General features: G+C 41.0%; 1 long non-coding RNA gene across 14 annotated transcripts in view; it reads left to right on the forward strand.

Moving 5' to 3' along the window:
* LOC105737767 overlaps positions 1-23,452 on the forward strand; it is a 182,704-nt gene that overhangs the window by 117,982 nt on the left and 41,270 nt on the right. For 4 of the 14 annotated variants that reach the window (XR_004026406.1, XR_004026408.1, XR_004026409.1 and 1 more), the window contains exons 2-3: positions 3,959-4,020; positions 7,595-7,728. This is a non-coding gene — a long non-coding RNA (uncharacterized LOC105737767). Of the gene's footprint in view, positions 1-2,547; positions 2,943-3,958; positions 4,021-7,594; positions 7,729-9,441; positions 10,507-11,954; positions 12,924-23,452 lie in introns of those variants that run through there. The other 10 variants (XR_004026411.1, XR_004026401.1, XR_004026403.1 and 7 more) reach the window with 9 other exon arrangements.

Raw genomic sequence — 23,452 nt, forward strand, 5'->3', positions numbered from 1 at the left:
CTCCCAATCATAAATCCCATGGCCTATTCCACATCTCGACTTGGCCATCTCACAGCGCTTCAAACTCTGCATGTCCAAACACTGAACTCATGCCTTCTTCCTCAAACCCGTTCCTCCCCCAACATTCCACCTCAGTAAACAGCAGCGCCATCCAAGATGAGCAAATCAGACACTTGGCAGCACCCTGCACACCTCCCTCCCGCTCACTGCCATATTCAGTGAATCAGTAAAGTGCTGTTAATTCTCATTTCCAAATCTAGCCACGTCTCTTCATCTTCACAAATGCCACCATAGTCCGAGCTCTCAGTCCCATTCCTGGGTTACCTGGAGAGCTTCCTACTCTCCCCACATCCTCTCTGTGTCGAACCTATTCTGCAGCCAGGAGCCTTTAAAAAATACATAAATCTGCTTATAACTTCATCATCTTCCCAGTGCCTTGAAAAAAAAGACCAAAATCCTGGCTTACATGGCCCTATGTTATCTGGGTTCTACCTCCTTCACCAGCCTCATTTCACAACCCTCTTCTTGTTCTCTGGGATCTACTCATGCTGGTCCTCAGGTCAGGCCTCAGGACCTTTGCACACGCAGTTGCCTCTGGTAGGATTGCTTTCTTCTCTTGACCTGGTTAATTTCTACGTGTCTTTCTGAACTTACTTCTTTTAGGAAGTAAAAGAAGTACTTTTACCTTTTACAGACTACCAGCTGCTGGTAGGTCTTCCTAATGTCATGTTCACAGACCTCATTCTTTATGATTGAATCAGCTTTACAGGTGAGGAAACAGAAAGGTTAAGTAACTTGCTTGGGGGTCCAGGTAGTGGCTTTGTGAAAGCACACACTGGATCATTTTCACTTTAATAGCAGCTACATCTCTTGTCAACGATTAGAGTTCTGTGTCAAGTTTTGGTTTCTAAATGATGTGTAGATGCTGGAATGAGTTGAGAGAAAAGAAACAAGCTAATTAAAAGGTAGACGAGTAGGACCTTTGAAGAAAGAGCAAAGGAGGTGGGGATTGTTTAATATGGTGTGGGGACATGGGAAGAAAACCGGATTTAGAGTTTTCAAGTTTGGGGAGGTTATTACAGCAGAGATGGCAATAAAAATACTTTTTGACTGGCCACGGGGTACAAAAGATGATATTTCTCATCTCTATAAAGATGAGAAATTGTAGCTGGAGGGGGTTTGGTTTCACAAAAGAAAGGGTGATTAAAGATTTGAACAAGACACAGTTAGTTTCTAGAATGTCTTTTTGCAGATGTGGTTAAAAGCAGGATCAATAGCCTTCTAATTCACCTGGTGCCTCAGGCACTGACCTATTTCAGGCAGGGAGCTGGGCCTGCTGACCTCCTGAGATTGTTTTGAATGAATGACTGAATGAATGAATGAGAAAGTGAACCTTGCCATCTGTCACAGGCTAGATTGTGCTTCTGCCCTGCCTGGCACGGAAAAAGAAATATTGAGTGGCATGCATCCCTAAGGTTTCCTCGGCTGATCACACTCAGTTGGCCTTATCTGCCGCCCAGGTGTTTCCATTTATTGCTGATAAACTGTCAGCTGAGAGTCAGCTTGGGGGTAAGAGGTGGGGGAATGATTGGAGGGGAGGGTAATACCCCAGATGTTTTCCAAGAAGACAGGAGAAAGTTATTCCTCAGTACTAATACATTTCGTCATCCTATCTGCCTGCAGATGTTAAATTTGGGAACACTTCCAGGTTCTCTTTTTGCTCTTAAAATAAAGTAAGTTGTGTATTTAAAAACATCCAGGACCCAGTCTTCCCTGGGGATGTATCTCTTTTGCATATGGATGAAGCTTTGGGGACTTAAGAGGATCCTAAATTTTACTGGCTATGTTTCTTCCAGTCTCACCAGTCCTGTCAGGTTTCTCTGTCGGAAACCAGGAAAAATGAAAATAATCAGAAGTGCCAATTACTGAGTGCCTACTGTGTGTCATACAAAATTAAATCACCATGGCAATACTGTAAGGGCCGTATTAACATCCATTTTACCCTTGGGGAGTTCACCCAGAGATTGTCATTTCTCCAAGTTCACAAAAGTTCTAAGTAGCCAAACCTGGTTCAAACCCAAGTCTGTGTAACTTCAAATAATAACGGCAACATTTTGAGAGCTTTCTAGTGTCCCAGTCACTCATTAAAACCTATGGAGGAGGCACTATTAGGTCCTTTTGAAGGTAAGGAAACTGAGGCATAGGTCATACAGCTAGTAAACGCAGAGTAGAGAGTCAAAGCCCCAGCAACCTGGCTTCAGAGCTTACGACCCTGTACTGATTTCCATCCCCTTTCAACACTGCATAGAGAACTTGGGTTGCCTGGATGCAAGCTTTAGTTAATTGATCTCAGCTTCAGTATCTCGAGTAAGAAACCTTTCTTCCCTGTGTTGTCTTATCTTTCCATTGATCTTCTGTTGTGGGAGCAGCTGCAGGCTCCCCACCCTGTGAGAGCTTTCGTGTGCCAAGTCATTGGCTACAGGTGGCAAGGTTGTGGCTCCAGTTCAAGTCTCTCCCGTGGAGTTGGATGTTCCAGAAAGGACACTCAGTTCTTCAGTGCTGTCTCTGTGATCCAGGCTTTGATCTGGGAAAGGTTGCGCCTCATTGCAGAGTTGAAGCTATCTCCCTGCTTTGTTTACATGAACGCCCTTCCAGGACTCTGTCTGCTTTTGGGGTGGAAGTGCCCTGCCAAAAACTCTAGCTCTCCATGCTGGCTGTGTGGCCAGCATACCTCCTGCCTTTTCAACGATTCCTCTGCCCTGAATAGAGAGCGGTGTCTCATAACAGTTTAGAAACTTCAAAAGTTTCCCTGGCAGGATGAATGATTGACTAGGCAACATGTTCTTGCCTTTTGGAGTCGCCCTCCAATTTTTCCAGGCTTGATTCTGTAAATCATTTCATCTTGTAAAAACACTGGGCTGTGAGCACAGATGATCTCAAAGGTGAGGATTATTTGAAACTCCATTTGAAAATCTATCCTCCTTTCAACAGATTATTCTTGTGAATAAAAATTTTCTTGTGAGCATGCCAGTACACAGGTAGTTCTAGGGCCTTTGAGAGGAAGTAGAATATGCTTCTGCTCCAAGAGGCTTTGGAAAAAATAACTTGTCTATATATTGACAACTAATTTATCATCGAAAACATTAGGCCTGCTCTCTGCAAGTGCTCCTGGGGAGGTGTTGGGGAATGAAGTGGGGAAAACTCGGAAATGTTTTGAAAGATATGTCAAACCCGTAAACCTGAAAATGTCATTTAGAATATTCTGTTGCTTTCTGCCATCCCAGGGAGATGGAAATCTGTGGTTTTCAAGATAGGTTAAGGTTATGTAACTCACAGAGTTGGAAGAACATTTTGGGCAATGATTTGAATTATTGCTTGTAGTAGTTTTTGCTCATTTTTCCCTTTTTCCAACAATGAGAGAGAATCGGTTGAAGGCAGGCTGTGACAGAGAAGGTCCAACAACCATGAGTTGATGGATGATATCAGAGAGGAAGCTTCTTTGACATTTCTGATCTTCTTTAACTTGCTGACCAAAGAGTAGCCCACGTGCAATTGCCATATGCTTTTGAAATGAACATTCATGAATGTTAGAAACTTTCTTGCTGGTTTTTGGAGTGAAGGCAAATGTGCCTACTTTTCAGCCGTTCTTAGGAGACCTAACTCATTTTTTAGAGTATCTGCAATTTAGTGTGATCCAATGAGTTAAACAAAATGTACCCAAATATTTGGTTTAAAAGTTTGTTTTATATATGAAATCCTTTCATCAAGCTATACCCTAGAAAGGTAATTTCGTAAAGTATATTTGTAATGTTATAATGATTAAAACTGATCACAAAGTGATATAAATGGATTAGCTTGGGGAGAGAAAAGAAGACCTGAAAATCTTCTTTATGTTCGTGAAGGATTAAAAAAAATGACTTTCCATTTAACTCTCACAAAAATTTTTTCTTTTTTGCAGATGAGGAAACAGAAGCTGGGATATGTGAGTAAATATTTCCAAGGTCCTGCAGCTAATCAGTGGTGAGCTTGCGAAGAAACCCATAGCTTTCAAACTCTGAAACTGATGCTCCTTAGATTCACCAGGCTATCTCACTTACTGCCTAAGTGAAATCATCATGGAGGGCTCCTTGTCCACCTCTTTGCAATGACCCTAAGGATCTGAGACACACCTACCTCTCGACAAAGGCAATAACATCATATCTAGGAGGGGCAGTAGATTGATTGTTGAATTAGGCTGCTTGAGCTAGTACTTTCGCTCTGCTGTTCACATGCTATGTGGCTTGGGGGCAAATTACTGAAACTCTTTGTACTTCAGTTCCCTAATCTGTGGGAAAAAAAAGTGTAGATAATACATACATACATACATACAAAACCCAACTCATAGGTTTTGTGAGAATTAAATGAAATGGCAAGTGGTTTGCCTAAGGCCTGGAAAAAATAATTATTCAATATGTCTATACATTTTCTCATTTTATTTGGAGCTTGCATTATGTTTAGTTATTAATTTCTTTAGCAGAAAGCCACCTAGAAAAAAGCATGCAGGTTTCTTACGAGAGGAAAAAGTAAACGCTTGTGAGCACAATTAGATATACCAAGGAAGACGTGGGTAACCCGGTCTGGGAGAGCATTGGTAAGGTGGCTGATCATGTTTTCTTGTTTTTGTTTTTTCTCAAACAAATTAGAGACTCCAAATTAAGGAGTAAGACTAGAACAAAGGTGAAAATTATGAAAAATTTCTGTGAAGCCCAGTGCTCTATAGTAACCAGTTAGCAAAAAGCTATTGAGGAGAAAGGAACCAGGCTAAAGCAATGTCTTTTTGCTATAGCTAATTCAATCACTGTCATTACCACCAGCATATTTTCAAAAAAGAGAATATTTAAAAGACTCAATTCTGTTAAAAGTTGGGTACCATATAGTCTCAAAAGTGAGCTATGAAATCCTGTCCCAAGCCAGAAAAAACAAATTCACCATCTTGCGAGAGTATTCTAAAAAAAACTTTTTAAAACCTGTTTCTTACTAATTATTTGATTTACATTGAACATTTTGAATTTTCCATTATGTGAAGGGTCTAAAGTCTTTTGCCAAGGGCAATGAAAATGGTGGGAAGGAAAAAAAAAAAAACACAAAACACCCTTTGTATAAATTTCACCAATTTCTGCACAATTAGAATACATATTAGTTTTTCTTGCATCAATAGAAAACATGCTGATGGAGGGAATCCATTCTGGGTATGTCAAAATAGGACCTTTCCCAAACAGCTCAAACCATTTAAAATTGCTCCTTAAAATAGAAGCTTATTTTTCCCCTTTAGATTTTGCTGTTCAGGGGTGGAGCTCCTGACCATGCTCCCTCTGCAATGCTGCATTTCAGGGACATTTTATTAAGCACTTTACCTTCAGAGGTGATAGCATCCCTTGCTATTTGGGGTGTGTGGTGGGATTAATGAAAATAAAGGTTAGCCCTTCCTGATCTCCGTGGGGGCCATGTTGTCTCAGTTTTGATCATTTCCCCCAAATTAAGATTTCTGCATAAACCCCCCGTGTCTGTGTTTGGCTGGCAGTTTTATGGCTGACCAAATTGTGCACTGGCCGCTGTTCTGGTTGGCTGAATGTTTATACAGGCTGTTAATCAGATCGGGGAGGGGGCTGTGGATATGGGGACTGTCTGTGAGCCGGAGCGGTCCTGTTTGCTGTCGTGTGCAAGGGCCTGCACTTTGTTACTACAAATTACATAATGACATGTTACATTTCAAAGTGTATTTTTACTTCAGGGAAAATTAAACCAATAAACAAACAACCCTGGCGGAAAAAAAAAAAAAGGAAAAATAAGATCCCTGGTTTCCAGATCTTCCTCTTCGAAAAGGTTCTTAATTAAATTGTAGCTATAAACAAATCTTTGTTTTATTGCAAAGAGAGCAATTGTGTATAAAAGCTATTTTTAAAAATTAGGATGTGAACATTTGCCGGACAAGGGTCTGGTCCGTGTTACGTATTTTATGATCTGTACAAAATGAAAAGGCAAGCTTGTGTGGTGACGGTAGATTTTCAATTTTTGATTGTTAATCCCGCTCAAATGTTGCTCCTGCCTTGCTTGAATAGAGCCTGTAAACACAGGAATTACCTTAATTTTTCCAGGTACTGATTCAAGAAAAACTGCTTAGCATAAGCATGAAATTGCCGACTCTGAATTTTTAGTCATGTAGAAAATCAATTCTTTTCCTCACACTATCTGCATTTTAGGAACTTTGAAATTGTTAAAAAACAAAACAAAACCAACCCTCTAACTCAACTTCCAAAGTTTTCACTGCACACTTATGCATGCAACATTAATTCTTTTCTGTAAGCTGTTGAAATTAAGTATATGTTCAGGATCCAAGATTATAATGATACCCCTTCGTGTAGTAGTTACACTCATATATTATTCAAATATATGTGTATGTACTTGTACAAAATTTTTTTTGGAATAAAGTACATTATCAAAAGAGAACGTGTTTTCACTCTCTTCTCTCTAGTTAAGTGGAGTCCTGAGGATAAGGACACCTATTAAGCTGCATTTTGTATGAGTTATTTGATCAAATCAATTCTACCCAAGATCTGCTGTTATCAGAACCATTTGGCCTGGAATTCCTGGGTTTGTTCAGGGAAAAGCAGCAGCCCAGGAAATGGCTGGGTGAAAGAGGGCCCCTATTGTGTTTTAAAAACACCCGATGATGCTCACATTTCTTAGGCAAAATTACGATGTGACTTACAATAATTTATCAGTACAATCCACAAAATGAGAAATCACAAGATGAATTGAAATAGACAGTCTAAGTCTTCCTGTTCAGTTTATTTATTTTTAAATTCAGGATGTTTTAAAAGAAACCTTTTCCCCTTAAATCTTGGAAATAAATAAAGGGGTTTTGAACCTTCAGTTAAAATATCAGATTTCAGCAATGAATGGAAAAAAGAAAGGGTAGCAAAGTAAAGGACAGATACATAGTGGAGATTTTTGTGACTAAAAAGGGATCATTTGAGGCAATGTTTTTTGCTGGCAAAGAATGCTTTCCCTATCTCATCTTGGATTCTTGGCAGTTCTGTTTGAATAATTAGCTTGGATTACTTTATTACTTATGATGGTATTCAACCCTGTCCCAAATTGACCATCCACTTTTCAAGTGGTTTTGTTTTTGACTTCTGTGTGGGACATTCTGATGGGGCTTGACCTTGACTTTAGAGTGAGCAGAAAAGACCACCAGATTTTTTCACTGTTGCTTGAGCTTACTTTCACTACTATCAGATAAGGAACAGCCCAAGGTGAAGAGTCAGATATTAATTCAGGGCTTTCATTCTATGAATCACTAATCCAATAAGAAAGAAGATTTCCATCCAAGGAATAGTCTAGGAATTGTCTAATAAACGAAGATATGCCCATGAATAGATAAGATGCCTTCATCCTTGTTTTGTGCTTTGCCAGCATGTGAAGTGATAGATGGAGAAAGGGTACAACATAGCTTGTTGAATGAATGAGTAAAAATGGGCAATGTATAATAACAAGTATATCATGAGGCCTTTCCTTTTCATTCTCTTGGATTGAATGCTCTCAATTTCCCCAGGTTGACAACTTCTTTCCTCTGCCTATGTTGCCATCCATGTCATGGTTTATGTCAAGACTCTAGGAGAAGTCTACCATCAGCACCACAGCTACTGTGCACAAATCCAGAATGCCAGACTGAAGGCAGAAGGAAGGGTAAAAGTTCAATTCTCAGACGGCAATTCAGATTTAGAAAACAGAATGAGAAAGGGCAGTGGTGTCCATCTCTCCTCAACGATGAATTCATGTCTTAAAATGTGTCTGCATCTATTTCTTTCTGTCTACCATCCATCCATCCATCCATCCATCCATCCATCCATCCATCCATCCATCTTTCCTTCTTTATTCTTTCTCTTTCTCTTTCTTTCTCTCCCTCCTTCCTTCTCTTCCTTCTTCCTTCCTTTTCATAAGTAAAACTAGTACTAATGCCGAAGTCTGAAATTAGACTTTAAAAACGAGTACAACTCTTTTTTTTCATTTTTTGAGAGAGCTGGTGATTTTCTTCCCTGCTTGGCATTAACTGTCTTACTGTCTTATGATACTTATCTTTAATGTGGCATATCAGAGAACCTCTTTGAAAATGTTACAGCTTAATGCGGCTCAGGGAAATAAAAGCCCACTTTAAAAAAGGCAAAATAAAGCTTTCTAATACGGACTTCACAGTTAATTTTTGAGAAGGCCCACTTTCATATGCAAGCAAATCTGTTTAGAAATGTTTTAAATTTTAAAGCATGCATACACATATAAAACTCATTTATGTGTTTTTAAATGCTGTTTAAAATTTTAAGGCATATATAGAGAGCAAGAGAGCAAGAGAGGGTGCTCAATATGCATCAATAGCATGATAACTGAAAAATAAAAGTTTACTTGCAAACTTAACTGGCTTTGCAATGCAACACACTAAACAAGTGACATTTTATACAATGTATATGTTTATAATATGAGTGCAGCATGCCAATGTGCTATTTAGATCATTTTCCTGGTTGAATGAACAAGCTCACAGGTTCACCATTTAATATTTGTTCTCTTAAAAACATGAAACTCGTTTTGAAAATACTGGCTTAAATGGGCGTTATTAAGTCTTTATCAGTTCTAAGCATTTCAGGCTTTTGCATCCAGAAATTTCTCAATCTGACAGAATAAGAAATGCATTTACATGGCCTAAGCTCTTAAATTGTCCCTTTCAATTAATGCCCCATCATGGAGCAATCTGGAAACCATTACTCAGTAACTCTTCATTATAATTGCTTGCAGCTGAGTATCCAGCCCTTGGTAATATAAGAATAAAAGAAAACTCAGTTAGTAACAAGTGCAATTGATTCCATTCAGAATTCCCTTGGTGCTTTGCCATGTTTGGCCTGCATAAGAGGAAACACGAGGGTTTTTTTTCTTTTGGGGCCAGGAAATGAATTGGCAGACATAAGATGGTTTGTGTGGTGTGCGCCTTCATTTTTCAGCTGGTCCTTGTTAAAAATGAGACGCTGGGACTCCTGCTTTCTTCCCCACTGGCTACATTTTTTTTGGAGGGCTTTTCTGGTAATAGATAAAACCACAAAACTTCGATTTGCTGCAAACTAACAGCATCCAGAAACTGTCACCTTCTGTAGCCGTGGCCGATCCTGGGACTTACTACTGCTAAGAAGTGGGCTTTAGAATTTTATTCACTTCTACCTTGGTCCTGACTTTATGAGAGCAGAGTCCCTGGTGCATTCTGTACAGGTGGAGAGTGTTTATGTGTTTGGAGGCTATCAATCACCAACTCAAGAAATGTAAAGATCTAAATTATGATAGATGAAAATGTGAAAATGTGATGTGGTAAACTAACCACCCCCACAACCATGTTCCCCCTTCCTGCCCATGAAAATCAAGGACCTGGCTTTTAAAAATGGTGAAGGGAAATGTTCTTATCACCCATTCCTGTCAGAGATGATGCAGCTCATTGCTGATGCTGAGATCCAATGTCCAGTGCCCGAGTACCCCTGGATTCTGAGCACTAGGGGCTGGACTGTGGAGACCATCAGGTCATAACATCCTGTCCCTGCTCCCTGCTATAGATGACTGAGGCCAGGTAACAAGGACACTTAACTTCATAAATTAAAAATGTGTAAATTATAAAATACATTTTTAATTATAGAATGAATTGATGTTCAGCAAAGAAAAGTTGAATGTAATAAAACTCTCATTTATTTCCATCATTTTCTTTCATCATCAAAAGAAAAGAACATCTCTCTGAAGCTAAATGGCATTTCATTTTGATTAATTGTAGAAAGAAGATTGGAAAATCTCCTATGACCATGGAAAATTGTGAAACATATTTCTGATATTTTGTCTATGCATTTTATTTTTGAGGGTGTTTTTTATGTTAGTGTGACTATCTTGTATTTCCTGCCCTGCTGTAAACTTTTTAAAAATTGCTCTTAAGTTATTACTAAGTATATGATTTAAAATCCCTAATTAGGGTTCTTAAACAAGAGAGAAGCACTCTCATACCCCTAGAACAAGAAGAACAAAAGAAGGAGGAAAAATCTTGACCTCCGTAAGCTCCAGGATGACACGTGCAAGGTGCTGACACAGCATCCGCCGGCATCACTGAGTCTCCTGGACCCCAGAAGCCCACTTCCCCAGGCTCTGAAACCCTGCAGCAATGAAAAGGAACCACAGGCAAGCCATAAGGAAGATAATTTTTCTACTAAAAAATAAATACAAATGCATCCTTAGAGGCAGGTTTCATGAGGACAGAGAGAATCCGGTTTTGTGTGTGCCTGATTTCGTTTTTCTGTCAAAGAGATACAAAACAATCAACTGAGTTATCTTGAACTTACAAAGATTAAAAACAAACCATTCAATTTTTCCCCAGTCTTACTTCTTTAGATATGAAGAAATATAGCCTATTAAAACTTGGATTAATAAAAAACCTTTCATTAACTTTTAGAAGGTATGTGATAACAAAATCAGTGTATGTCCAGTAACCTTGTCCAGTGACTATGAATTCAGGCCAATTAATTAGTGATTCTCAACCTTGGGATGAGTTTGGGGGTGGGAGTGGGATGGAGGTGAAGCCTACACTTAGTAAAGAAGCTGTATCTAGTAGCATAGATGTCTATGTTTGAAGTAATCAAACCCCAAACTCTGGGGGCCTCTGGTCCAGGCCTTTGGCCAAAGGTGCATACAGCCACAGGCATGTCCTCCAATCTTCCTCATGAAGGCCTCCTTGATCCTTTAAGGGAACCCATCATGGATGGGTCATATTCCTTCATAAGTCAGGCAGGCCTGTCTGCCCAGTTATCTAGGCAGTTTACAGGACCCTTTCTTTGTTTCGGATTTTCAGCACTTTTATTCAAATCCTCTCTTCTTGTGCTCCTGAGGACAAGCAATTCTCCCATTTCCAATCAACAAACAGATCTTTCTTGAGGTCTGATTGAGAGGAATTTTCCACAGTTGTCCAATGCTGCTGTTTAGTAATGTCTGTGGCCAGGCTTCCTAAGACCAAATTCTTGGATTTGAATGACTTCAAAAATTTTCTTTCAATGAACATTACATCTAATAATGCTGAATAATTTAAACTGCTGAGAAAAGACCATAGTTTTATAAGGAGATGAGGTAGATTCTTACTTTTCACCATAGATTGAATTTATTTTATCTGTATTCCTAGTTATATGTTCTTATTTTTACTTTTATCTACTTATATTTTTATAGACAGAGTCTCACTCTGTTGTCCAGTAGGTGCAGTGGTTCTCACAGGAGGCCATAGCTCACTGGCTTCAAGTGATCCTCCTGCCTCAGCCTCCCAAAATGTTGGGATTATAGGCATGAGCCACTGCTCCTGGTCTCTAGTGATATGTTCTTAATGAGTATTATTTCATTTTACTACCTCACACGGAAATCCTATGGCCAGGAAATGTACAAATGGACAAGAAGAGCATATCAATAATAGCTGGCCCTCAATTATTTGTAGAGAGGTAGACTCACAGAGGTTGCAAAATGAAGTCCCCATGGACATCCACCATTCAGTGTGTCTGGGTTGGCAAGCAAAGTATTTTTGAAAGCATGAATTAATTTTCATCGTTGGAGAATGGGATAATTCATATGGGAACATTTCCCCATGCTTCTCTAGAAAATCAATGGATCTAGCAACAGTGGCCCCTGTTTGGCCTGGCAGCCATGAATGGATGTTGGGGAGTGGTGGACCCTTCCAGTGGGCCAAGTGCTCTTCAGTTTGCCCCCAATCTCCTCCCAGCCAGTTTCACTCTTCATTGCCTGTTGACCCTTGTCTGCTTTTGAGTGTGAGAACTCTACTGTGTTTTAGAGCTACTTGAAATTCCCCAATTGTCCTCCTTTTCATCACTGATGACAAAACTCTTCTTTTTAATGCTGCTGCATAGACGCTTGGGTGTTGACTGTGAACTATGACCTTCGCAATCAACTTGGAATCAAATGTCTCTCAGGAGAGGATATAAAGGACTATCTGGAGGGGGCCCGTCCTCATTCACTGAAGGAAAGAGACATTCATTTATTTCCTCTTCCTGCTCACTGGCTGTGAAGATAATCATCGCTTAAGGAAATATGATATGGGAGGCCAGAGAGAAAAAGAAAGAAGCAAAGCAAGAATGTGACACATTCTCAAATGCATTTTGAGCAGTTGAATTGCATAGGGCACTGTAATAATGTTTCAGGACACTTTTACAAAGATTCGAACACCAGGCATTCTAGTCCTAAGCACTATACAAAATGGCCCTGCTGATTTGCCCCCGTGGGGGGCTACAGGGCTCTAGTGAGGTCTCTTGCCCAAGCAATGAAATGTTTCTATGGGAGGCTGAAGACTGTGGGCCCCCAGATCCACGAAAGAGCAAGCTCAGTAGGTACACAGTCTCTTCTGGGATCCAGTTTGTTCTATGTCAGGGATCAGGAGGAAACCCACATAGGGTGACTCTTCTCAGGAAGGTAGAGCCTAAAGGGGAATACCCAGCCCTTTCTTTAACCTCTTTCTCTTCCTTCGGCCTTAGCAATGAGGGCTGGGAAGAAGAGGTGGCTGTGCATTTGTGCATCTCCCTGCTTCTAGATCCCTTCTCTCCACAGAGGCCGAAAATCCCATTTGAATTGGCAAATCTGGCTGAACAATGTCCAGATTAAATCTGAGAACTTCCTCAGTGTTAAAGGTTTCCAGCCTTTAGCATCCATAAAAGCAAACAAGATAAAGTTACACTCAAAATAGGAATGGTAGGGAAAAAGGTCTCCCAGGGTTTCCCATAAAAATCAAATTACTCCCAGGACCTTGGTGACGGTTAACTCTCTGGCTTTCTTATATCACACAGAATTATTGCTCTGAAAGTCTTTTCTCACAGTTCTCCAGACATTTGTTGTATGCTCTTTGTGTATCTGGGCATGCACATACCACCTGGGTCCATACCATGCATGGTGCTGACATCTCACAGTTGCTAACAAATGAGATGACACCAGAAAATTGCTTTGTCCAGCTCAGCAAAATCAAACTCCCTAGTTGAACTTCCTTCTGATGCTGGGGACCAGGGAAACAATGAGTAAAGGGCAAGTGACTTGGCAGATCTGTAGCAGAATGCCAGCCCCAGCTGTGTACTAAGGAGGGGTTGAAATTGTGTGGGCCACCTACCAGTTACTGCTCGGAGCTTCTCACTGTGCACACTTAGCTTCCTATCATGTCTGCTTAATTGTTTGAAATGTATGCACACGTGTCCCTGATAACCAAGGAGCTATAATTTATTGATAATTCATTTTGCCATTTTTTCTTTCCTTTCTTCTCTTAGAAGATGCTCCCCATGGGCAGGCCTAGGAGTCCCCTTACCCAGAAATCAGAAGACCAGGAAGGAGAAGTCTGCACAGAGCAAGCCAGCTGTTTCAGTCCTATGGCCATCTTCCATCAGTGACGATGTCCAAAAGGATGCAAAAGCCCTTGTGACAGAGGCTGCTTGGGAATTAGCAAACCTGCTTCCTCTTCCCACTGGGCTTACACAGCCCATTGCATTTTCCAACCTCCATTGCAATTAAGTGGCTGTGTGACTGGGTTTGAGCCTGGGAAACATGAGCAGCAGTAATTACACCACTTGCAGGCCTGTCCTATTCAAGCTCCCTTGTGAGGTTCTCCATGTTCATTGTCCCTTCAGCTGGTTACGATGGAAATGACTTCTGGGGCAACTTTGGGAGTTGCCTGATGAAGATGCTGAGCCACAAGATGGGAAGAGTCTGGGTCCCTGATTCATCATATGGAGAGCTTCCCAATCAGGAATAATCTCACTGGACTGTGACATGAGTGAGAAAGAAACTTTCCTTTTGCTAAACCACTGAAATATTTGGGTTCTGCTGATAGAACAGGTAGCATTACTTCGAAAAATACAACATCAATCTAGGACTTTCTGAAAGAATGAGATACGTAAATAAAGCCTAGGAACAACCTGTAGGAACTGGAGAATGGCGCTTATTATGGATGGAGAAGGAAAAAGAACTACGGGTCCTCCACAATCTTCAATGTAGATTACATCTGGAGTAAAAGAATATCTAGTGTAGATCAAGAATAATATCTAGTGTGGATCATATATTCTCCAAACATGAAATGCTTGTAGCTTGGAGAGATCAATATTTCTTCAGACAATCAGGCACTAACAGTACTTGTGGATATTCACTTGGGAAATGTCAGAGCTCCAGATTATAAAATTCTTGGAAAAGCTTGCAATTGGCGCAGAATGGAACATGGGGCTTTGTAATTAGGTCTATCCTAGAATTACTACCTTTGCCCATACTAAGCTGGAAACAATAGAACGTATTTAAATGTTGGACATTTTAATTACAGCGTAGGAGAGAGAAAACACAGTGGATAAAGATGTTGTGGTATATTGGCTGTAATATTCTTAGCAAAGTAGGAAGTTATGACTTCACAAAAACTCTCAACAGATTCCTCACTTTGATGGGAGGAGACTGCAGGTATGGGAGCAGTAGAGACTTGAATTACTCCGACATTATTGCAGAACATTCCTCAAGTCTTTCCTGAATAAATGGACCCCTTATAGGTCTATCACTTTGCCACCATGAGATAATATTGAGTTTGCAAGAATGCTTTTGCAGAGGCCGCCGTGCTGCTGGAAGACAGTATTTATAAAAATAGTCACTTTGTGTGGTGGTATCTGTTTGGGACAGTGTGAGCCCCTCACTACTCTCAGCTTTAGATACGGAAAACTCAAAGGCAGACACAAAGGAAAATACTTCTGTTTTCAATTATTGAGAAAACAATCCTTTGTTTAAAAACCACTATCTATTGATTAAATTTAGTGATATTAGAGACATATAAGGCATGAATATATATATTATTTTTCAAAAATTCAAACAGCTTAACACAAAACTCTATTCTCAACTAACATTTCTTAGATGTTTGCAGACAAAAGATGAAAATTGACTGAATTGTTTCTTAGGTTCAGGAGTTCTAGACTCCAGGAAAGAGGCTCTCTGGTCCTGATGAGGCCATAGGTTAAATAAGTTTGTTTAGTTATTTTCTCTTTCTGCCATGTAAATTGCCTTTCATTAGCTCACTTAATTGCCTGGGAGAGAACATTTTCTGAGTTACCTTCTGCAACCAGGGAATTAGACGTGAGGTGGATAGCCACCTTTCTCTTTTTTGTTGCTGTAAACTATATATCTCTATTTTTCTCACTAGGCATAAAACACAGTCAATCGAGTACATCACAGACAAGTTAAGTGATGCCAACAATGTGTTCTTAGCATGAATATGATACTGAAGTCCTACCTGTGAAGGATTGCAGTATTTTAGCATTATTTGTCTCTGAAATACACACACAAACACACACACACACACTCTCACGTACAAGACTGTATATCTGCTATGTGCTCTGAATCCTATAATAATCTGGTGAATAGTTACTGTGCCTTATTGAAAACGTGCTGACTCTCACCTTGAGTTGAACACACTGTGCCACGTGTGTTATTTACTTCTCTGTGGCCTTTGTGGGGGGTAGGTTTTGACCTATAATGGCCAATAAAATGCGTGCATGTGAGAATGCCTGAATTAGCTCAAAGGAACAAAAAAAGAGTATTGCCCTACATATTAAAGGGTTGGTGTTCTGGCAAATCTAGGCACTGCTGGTGGGGTGGTAGAGAAAATGGAAGACCACTATCAGCAAGTAATTGAAGATTGATGAAATTTTTTAGACATTAGGAAGGGCATCATACATTCCTCTGCAACCTGGAAAAAAAGCCAATAATAGAATGAAGCAAAGTTGGTAGAAACCATAGCTAGAGACAAACGATTACTTCAAGATTGGAGAAAATGGAAATGTGGGTACAGATGTAGGAGTAAGGCAGCATGAAAGTGCAGGAAGGCTGTTAGTATAGAAAGTTCTTCCCATCAGTTCACACAACCCCCCAAATCAGTGGTTTGCAGCGTTGGCCACAGCCTCACTGGGAATGGAAATTCTTAGGCCCACCCCAGACCTACTGAATCAGAAACTGTGGAGGTAGGACTCTTGATTGGTCCTTTAACCAGCCTCCAGTTGTTCTGATGAGGGCTGAAGGTCGAGAACCACTGGGAGAAGGTGTACATGAAGTGGGAACCATAACTTTGCTGTTCTTGCAGATGACTTCAGTCTTCCCGGCCCTTCATAGCATCAGCCTCTTTTAATGCTGTGTGCCATTCTACTGTTTATAGGCACACAGTTTTCATGACAACTAGTCCCTAGACAGAAGTCCAAGTGTAGACACAGGCCTATTTCAGTGCTAGAGAAAATCTAGCAGGGCTGACTTTAGCGAGAGGTAGTGTGTCCATCATCAATGGGCACCATCCTATGTGATTTTCCAGGATATTTTGACCATAGTCAATATTCACCATATTGTGATCACTTTGAATCCCAGACAGATTCTACTCCACTAGCCCACTGCACCCACACCCATCTCACTGTTCTGGTTTACAATAAAGAAACCTCTGCCTTGGCAGCCAATGCACACTTAGCCTCTTCCCATTTTGCTTGTTAGAGGCCTTGCCATACAATGAAGATTTAATGCCATATTCAGCTAAAACACCAGCTAGAGAACCTATAACACAGAATACTTTTGAAGAGCTCAAATGAATGGGTTTGCTATTTTTCAGAGTGCTTTAAAACACAATTGAGTCACTCTCTGCTGTTCTCCTACACTTCGGAGGATTATCTTGCATCATAGTTTGGTATTACTAAAAGGCTTTTTGTCTGATTATGAGCCCAGAGTTCCCAGAAGAGGGGGAGATCTAAGAATCTTTTTCAAGTCCAAAGAGAACGTGGAAGAAGCGTTTTCCCGTGCCCTGTAGAAATAAATTCTCCAGTTGTTGCTCAGGGAAAATGCAAGAGAATCCTGCTATTTTGCTGGTATGGAAGACAAGGAGGATTTGCACCAAACATCGCTTTTCGTGTGGGGAGCCAATCCGCCTTACGTGAGCCCCCAGCACGTGGCAGTGCAGTCTGCTTTGTTGGGTTTCACCATATTCCACTGATAGGAATGAGAGGACTGAAAATTGATGAAGGGGGCAGTGAGGGAGCTTCAGCTGATAGCGTGTTGAGTGTTGCAGCCTGTCTGGCACCTGATGCCACACACAGATATTACACTTTGTAACTGCCATCGGATATCAGAGGTTTCCTAGATGATAGTTCCATGGGGATCCAGAGAAGGCCACCAGCATAAAGGTCTCTGGCTGGCTCCTTCTTTATGTCTGCTACCCAACAAGAAACCAATAGCAGGAAAAGATTTATGAGCTGGTGAACCAAAGATAAATGATTTCAGTCTCTGGATGTTTTAAGAGCAAATTTTTGTACATCAGATGGTTAAAATTGATCTCTCCATTGACTTTTGTATGGGACAGGCCCAAACGAATGACGTTAGCTAATCGATGAGAAAAGGCTGTGCATGAAGAATTAAAAACCACAATAATGGATTGCTATGGAAAAGCCTCCTCAAAGCAAGAAATAAGTGAGGGCTACTCACACTCAAAGAAGGCTGGACCAAGAGCCATCTCCCCTGGCTCTGACATGCTGAGCACACTCTATCACAGACTGGTCTGAGACACATGACTCATGAGGTGAACCCTCTGACAGTTAATATTTCTTTTCATGGAGATTCTTATTTTGCTATCTGTGCTGGCGTTTCCTGCCTTTGTAACCTTCCTTTTATTTCGGAGAAATAGCTCCCAGAGTGCTGTTGTTTGTTATAATAAGTTGTGGCTATAAGCTTTTCTGGTTTAAGCCACTGTGAGAGGACCAGGCCTTGTTGTAACCCACTGGGAGAGACTGAGCATTGCTGAGCACAGTCTTTCCCAAGCTCCTAACATGTGTACTAGCCTCCCTAGGTAACTGCTGACATCCCAGGGCTTCTGGATCCACCAGGCCAACCCCGCCATCCCACCCCTAACTTCCCAGCAAACATGTGGAGAATAACACCAGGGCATTAAATTAGACCTCATTACCTAGCCAGTTGGGCTGCCCGGCTCTCCTGCACATAATAATGAGGTCTGATTTACTGTGATCATTATTCAGGCATTACAGGTCACTAAATAACATACTTTGCTCACACATGTCTTCTGAGCTAATAAATATCCTGAGAGGAAACATTCTTGAGGGCGTGAGTCTCAGGTTTGGATTGGTAACTTCAGGCTCACTAATTGCATGAAGGCACTTTGCCTACTGCTCACAAAATCTTGGGATAGGAAAAGTCTAATTAACAACCTCAGGGGATGTGAGTGAGAGACAGGGAAGAGACTGCTGGATTCTTTGGCCTACAGGACACAGGCCAAGGTGAGCCACTGGTGGAGGCTGACCCCAGGTGAGTCAACCATAGAGCCAATTTCATAGCACCTCATGCAGGGCCTTTTGGGAGCAGAACTGGGGGCTCCTCCCTTGCCTCCTTGCACTGTGTATTCCTGACATATCACTTAGGAGTTCCCTGTCATGTCTCTTTCTCTCACAACTGGGCCTTTGCCCGTGTTGTCTAAAATGCTGCACTCCATTCCCACCTCCCTTTGTATGTGTTGTCATCATGTTTGGAAACTCAGCTTAGATGTCTCCTCCCCAAGAAAGAATTCCATGATCCTTTTGTACCAAGTGTCTACTCTTATACAGTGTATGATGCCATCTGGTTTTCATTGACCTGCCTGTATTCTCCATTAGACTGTGAAGCTCTAAATGGCCTAATGTGGATCTCACTGATTGCTGTATTCCTAATGCCAGGCACAGCACCTGGGACATGGCAGGTGCCATGTTATTTGCCTAGAGAATGAAAAAACATTGTCTATGTGGAAGGAAAGAAGGATATTGAGAACAATGTCATGAATGTGGTGGTGGTAGCAGAGGGTGGTGACTTTTTTAGCCTTGGTAATATCTAGTCATGGCGAAGAGGTCCCCAGCCACCCTGGACATTACTTTCCCAAGCCTTTCATTATCCAGACATACATCCAACTGGAAACTTCTAGAAGGAAGAAAACCTTGTATCCTTGAATGCCTGGCCTGGGTCTTGGCATATAGTAGGTGTTCATTCAATGTTGGATTAAGCTGTTGGCTCTAGTAGCCAGTCTTGCCCACTCACCAGAGACTGGGGCCACTTGAACATAAGGGGAGAATGTGGTTTGTGGCTGAGGAGACTGAGGCTTCTTTCTGGCCCTACCCTCAAGTGGAGCTCTGCTGGTAGGCAGGGGAGAAAGAGGTACTGGCAGGGTTAACTGCTGTCTATAATTCCAGCTGCAGCAGGTTGACATTGTAACAATGCCTGGCTATAGGCTTTTCCTTGCATAATCCGAAATCATAGCACATTGAGGTTTCAGCTTTGGACATAATGCAATTATAAGAAAATGACGGCATCAATGGATTGTCACAAGTTCTAGTTTGATAACATCCATATTTTTTTTTTAAACTGCAATATATATTTTTAAAAGTCTATTTGTCTCAAGGAAGACACTGGGGATTGGGAAAATAGGATTAAAAATAATTCTTTTGTTTCTAACTTGTAATGCAAAATATGTAACTGGTAAAAACTGAGTAAATCTGACCATATATTTACATTACTTATGGAAATAATTCAGGATTATTTACTTTATAGAAAATTTGTTAGAATGCTTTAAAAATTACTGAAATTAAATAAAACCAGGCTCCTTGAATTATCCATGAGTGCAGCTTCACATAATCAATACTTTAGCCATTCTAGGATGACATTGCATCTCAAGACTATTTTCTAACTTAATAAGATTAGAAATAATAAACTGATATTATTTCTTTGTGAACTGGGGCCTCTGACCTGGTAATTTAATGCCTTCATTATTGCACTGAAGAGCTCTTAGAGACCCACTGAGCCTCTCGTCCTACTCACAACCACATTCCATCCAAGTGATAACCTGAGACCTTGTTTCCTTTGGATATGGGGGGTTACGTGCAATTGAGGAATATTCTTAACTTATTTTTAAAATGCTCTGAGCGTTATTTTCAGGAGAGTAGTGTATATATTCAAAACGGAAAACTTTTATTGATTCAATAACAGAAACCGGTAGGAAATAAGATGGCTTATTTCTGAATTGTATTGTTCTGGATATTTTCACGCTGGCCAAGAGGTGAATTCTGCAGTGGGGACATGAGGGAGTTTGCTTTTGCCCAGCCTGTGCTTGGTTCAGCTGTGATGGTTCATGCTGCTTTTTCCTGCTATCTGGGAGAAACTGAAGGCAAGGGTGTTAATATCTGAAAGTGCTGTGGGTCTGAGGGCTGAATTCTTATCCCATTTTCTCGTGAATTCTGTTCCTGCCTCTTCGGAGTCGAGGAGTCTCTTGAGCCTGTCTGTGTGAAAGCACTTTCTCACGAACCTTTGCCTGTGCTGCTTGAAGAGAATTTCCTCCTCTGCTTAAAATATGTTAGGGCCACACCTCTGCCCAGGAGGTTTTTCAGAGGCCCTTCTGGGAGGCCTGTTCCCAGAGTCACCTGTGGTGAGAAGCCAGTGGAGGACTTGATTCCCAAGGTTATAAGCTGGACTCCAAAACGGAAAATCAATGTGGATTAGAACAACCCACGTAAAGATTCTCCTGACTGGAAAGTGCTGGGCTAAAAGAGGACGAAACATGTTCTATTTAGGGAGCACCATTTAAAACGCTGAACAAGAAGGGCAGGAGGCAGTTACGAATTTTTTAATTGACTAGTAGGAAATTGAAGTCTTTCTGCGACAGTTAAAATTATTTGCCCACTGGGTCTCTTGGCTGTTAGTGACTTGCAGAAACAGCTTTGTTGTCAGGAAGCGCTGCTGAAAGTCATGTGACAGAGCTGACTTGGACCCGGTGAGTTTTGAGCAATGCGACAGTAATAACAGTGGCACCCACTGTGCTCCTGGCGCTATTGAGAGTGCTCTGCCTCCATCATCTCATTTGCTCCTTACATAAACTACAGTTGTATGAAGTGGGCCACATTTAAACACTTGGTGAGACTGTGACTTTCCCAAGGTCACCCAGTTGGAAAGGGTGGAGCTAGGACTCAAATCCAGATTGCCTATCTTGAAGGTCATGTGCTCATAACACCTAACTCTATCATTTGGCCGTGCCAGAAAGATGCAAGAAAGAACCGTGCATCTACAACACTGCCTCAGAATCAGTGGCTTTCCAGGGAAAATAGTTTATTTCATTTTATCACTTTCTCACATAATTGCCTCCAGTTTTATAGACTATGGCACAGTGTTCTCAAAATATTGCAAATAGGAAGCTAGTTATTACTCAAGAGCACTCAAGTGCTTCTGGGCACTTCTACTGAGTCTCTAAATGTCTTTGGAAATGCTGGTGCTGGGTAAAGCCGCCTGGTAAGCACAAAGCAGCCCATAAGATCTGAGACGGGATGCATTTTCCTGAGACCCCGGCACACCTTTACCTACGGGAATTGGAATATAGCAGGGGAAATGCTTGGTTAGTGACTTGTTCCATTGCAATGTCTTCTCCAAGGTAATACACTGGAAGGACAATGAAGAAAGGATAATGGAGGACAATGAAGGACAATGAAGGAACAGCCTCTGAATCGATAACCAGAGACTTGGGATACTACATGGCTATGAGAACAATGGGAGATTCATAAACTATTCTTTTGTAATGAGTACAAAATTGGAGATTCAAGTATTAATGATGACGGTGACTGACATTTCTTGGGTGCTTACTATGAGTCAGACACTCTTCTAAGCCCTTTACGTGTGATGTTAGCTCATACTTCACAAGGTTCTTATAGCAACTTTGTGAAGCAAATGTTTGTGTGTAATTTATTTCTGCTCATGTATATTGGCTGAAATGAGTCATGTGGCACAACTGGCTGCAGAGGAGGCCCGAGCTCAGTGATCAGTGCGCAGATAAAACTCTTGGCATCATGTTATTAAATAAATAGGAAGAAGAAAGCCAGGGGGACAGTGAACACCTCTGTCCACCTCCTAACGTATTGAGCAGTGAACTTATCCTTGGAGTGGTCTGAGAAAAGCGGTGTTTCTTGTTTTCTCCTCCATCTATGTTTTTGGAAGATGACTGTAGAAAAACCTGATTTTACAGAGGTTGCTAATCTCACTCAGGTGCTGGGTACTCTGAATAGATAAAAGACAAGGAAGGATGAGTGAAGGAGATGAAGAAATTTGAGCATTGCCTCTTCTGTAAACCTCCTGTCTTTGGACAGAACCAATACTTTTGTCCATGAGGCTCTTGCGCTTTTTGCCTGATTTTAGAAATTATGGAAGTTGTTCATTTATTTATTCGACTAGCATTGATTGGAAGTCTGGGATGCATCAGGCCCTGGGTCTACAAAGACACACAAGATAGACAAGGTCTTTGCTGTTAAGGAGTTTACAGTCTATTTGGAGAAGACAATTGTCAACAAGTAAGTGGACAGGTAACTTCGGAAGTTGATAGGTACTACAAAGAAAGAACATAAATAAAACCATCCAAAATTTAGTAGCTTATAATAACAAACATTTATTCTTGCTTACCAGCTACATAATTTGAGGGCCCAGAACAAAATGAAAGTGTAGGGCCCTTGTTAAAAATATTAAAACATTCAAAACAGTAACAGAAGAACATTAAACCACACATGGGGCTCTTCCAAGCAAGGAGTCCTGTACAACTACACAGGTTAAGCACCTGTTTGCAGGTGTGTGCGTTGGTGGGGCTTTGCTCCAGGATTTGGGTTCAGCTCAAATTTTCTCCACACGTCTCCACATTTTCTTTGGCACAGGAAGTACCGGGGCTTAACATCTCATGGCAGGTCAGAGAAGCACAAGGGGCATGCCAGTCTCTATAAGCACATGTTGAGCCTCTGCTTTGGTGATGTCTGTTAACATCCTATTGGTCAAAGGAGTCATATGGCCAATTTCTAGGTCAAGAGATGGAGAAGTACATAATTCCTACCAAGAAGCCATAGCAAGGGTATGGATGCAAAATTCTATTAAGGGATGAAGTGAAGAATTGAGCTCAATCATCCTCATTGGCCTGGTAAGAGTGTGATGTGGAGCAATTATTTTAAGAACGGAAGTAACATGCTCTTTTTACATTGTCAAAAGATCGTTCAGGCTGTTATGGGGAGAATAAATTGTAAAGGGCAAGAGTGAAAGCTGGAAGACTAATGAGTCAAAGAGAAAGATGCTGGTTTGGATTATAGTGGTAGAAATGGAGATGAAAGTGAAGGATATTATGATTTAGAGGTAGACTCAGTGAGACCTGTTGCTGGGTTGGATGAGGGGGGTGAGTAAAAGAGATCAATGAAGAGAGAATCCTATTTTTTTATTTGAGCAACAGAATGGAGAGGGAGGCAGGAGGGGATTAATTAGTGGGTCTGTGTCCTTAGCCAGACTACAAACTTCACAAGGAAGAGACTGCATTATCTTATTCATC

Source organism: Nomascus leucogenys, chromosome 17 (genome assembly GCF_006542625.1).
Source record: "Nomascus leucogenys isolate Asia chromosome 17, Asia_NLE_v1, whole genome shotgun sequence".
NCBI classification, from domain to species: Eukaryota; Metazoa; Chordata; class Mammalia; order Primates; family Hylobatidae; genus Nomascus; species Nomascus leucogenys.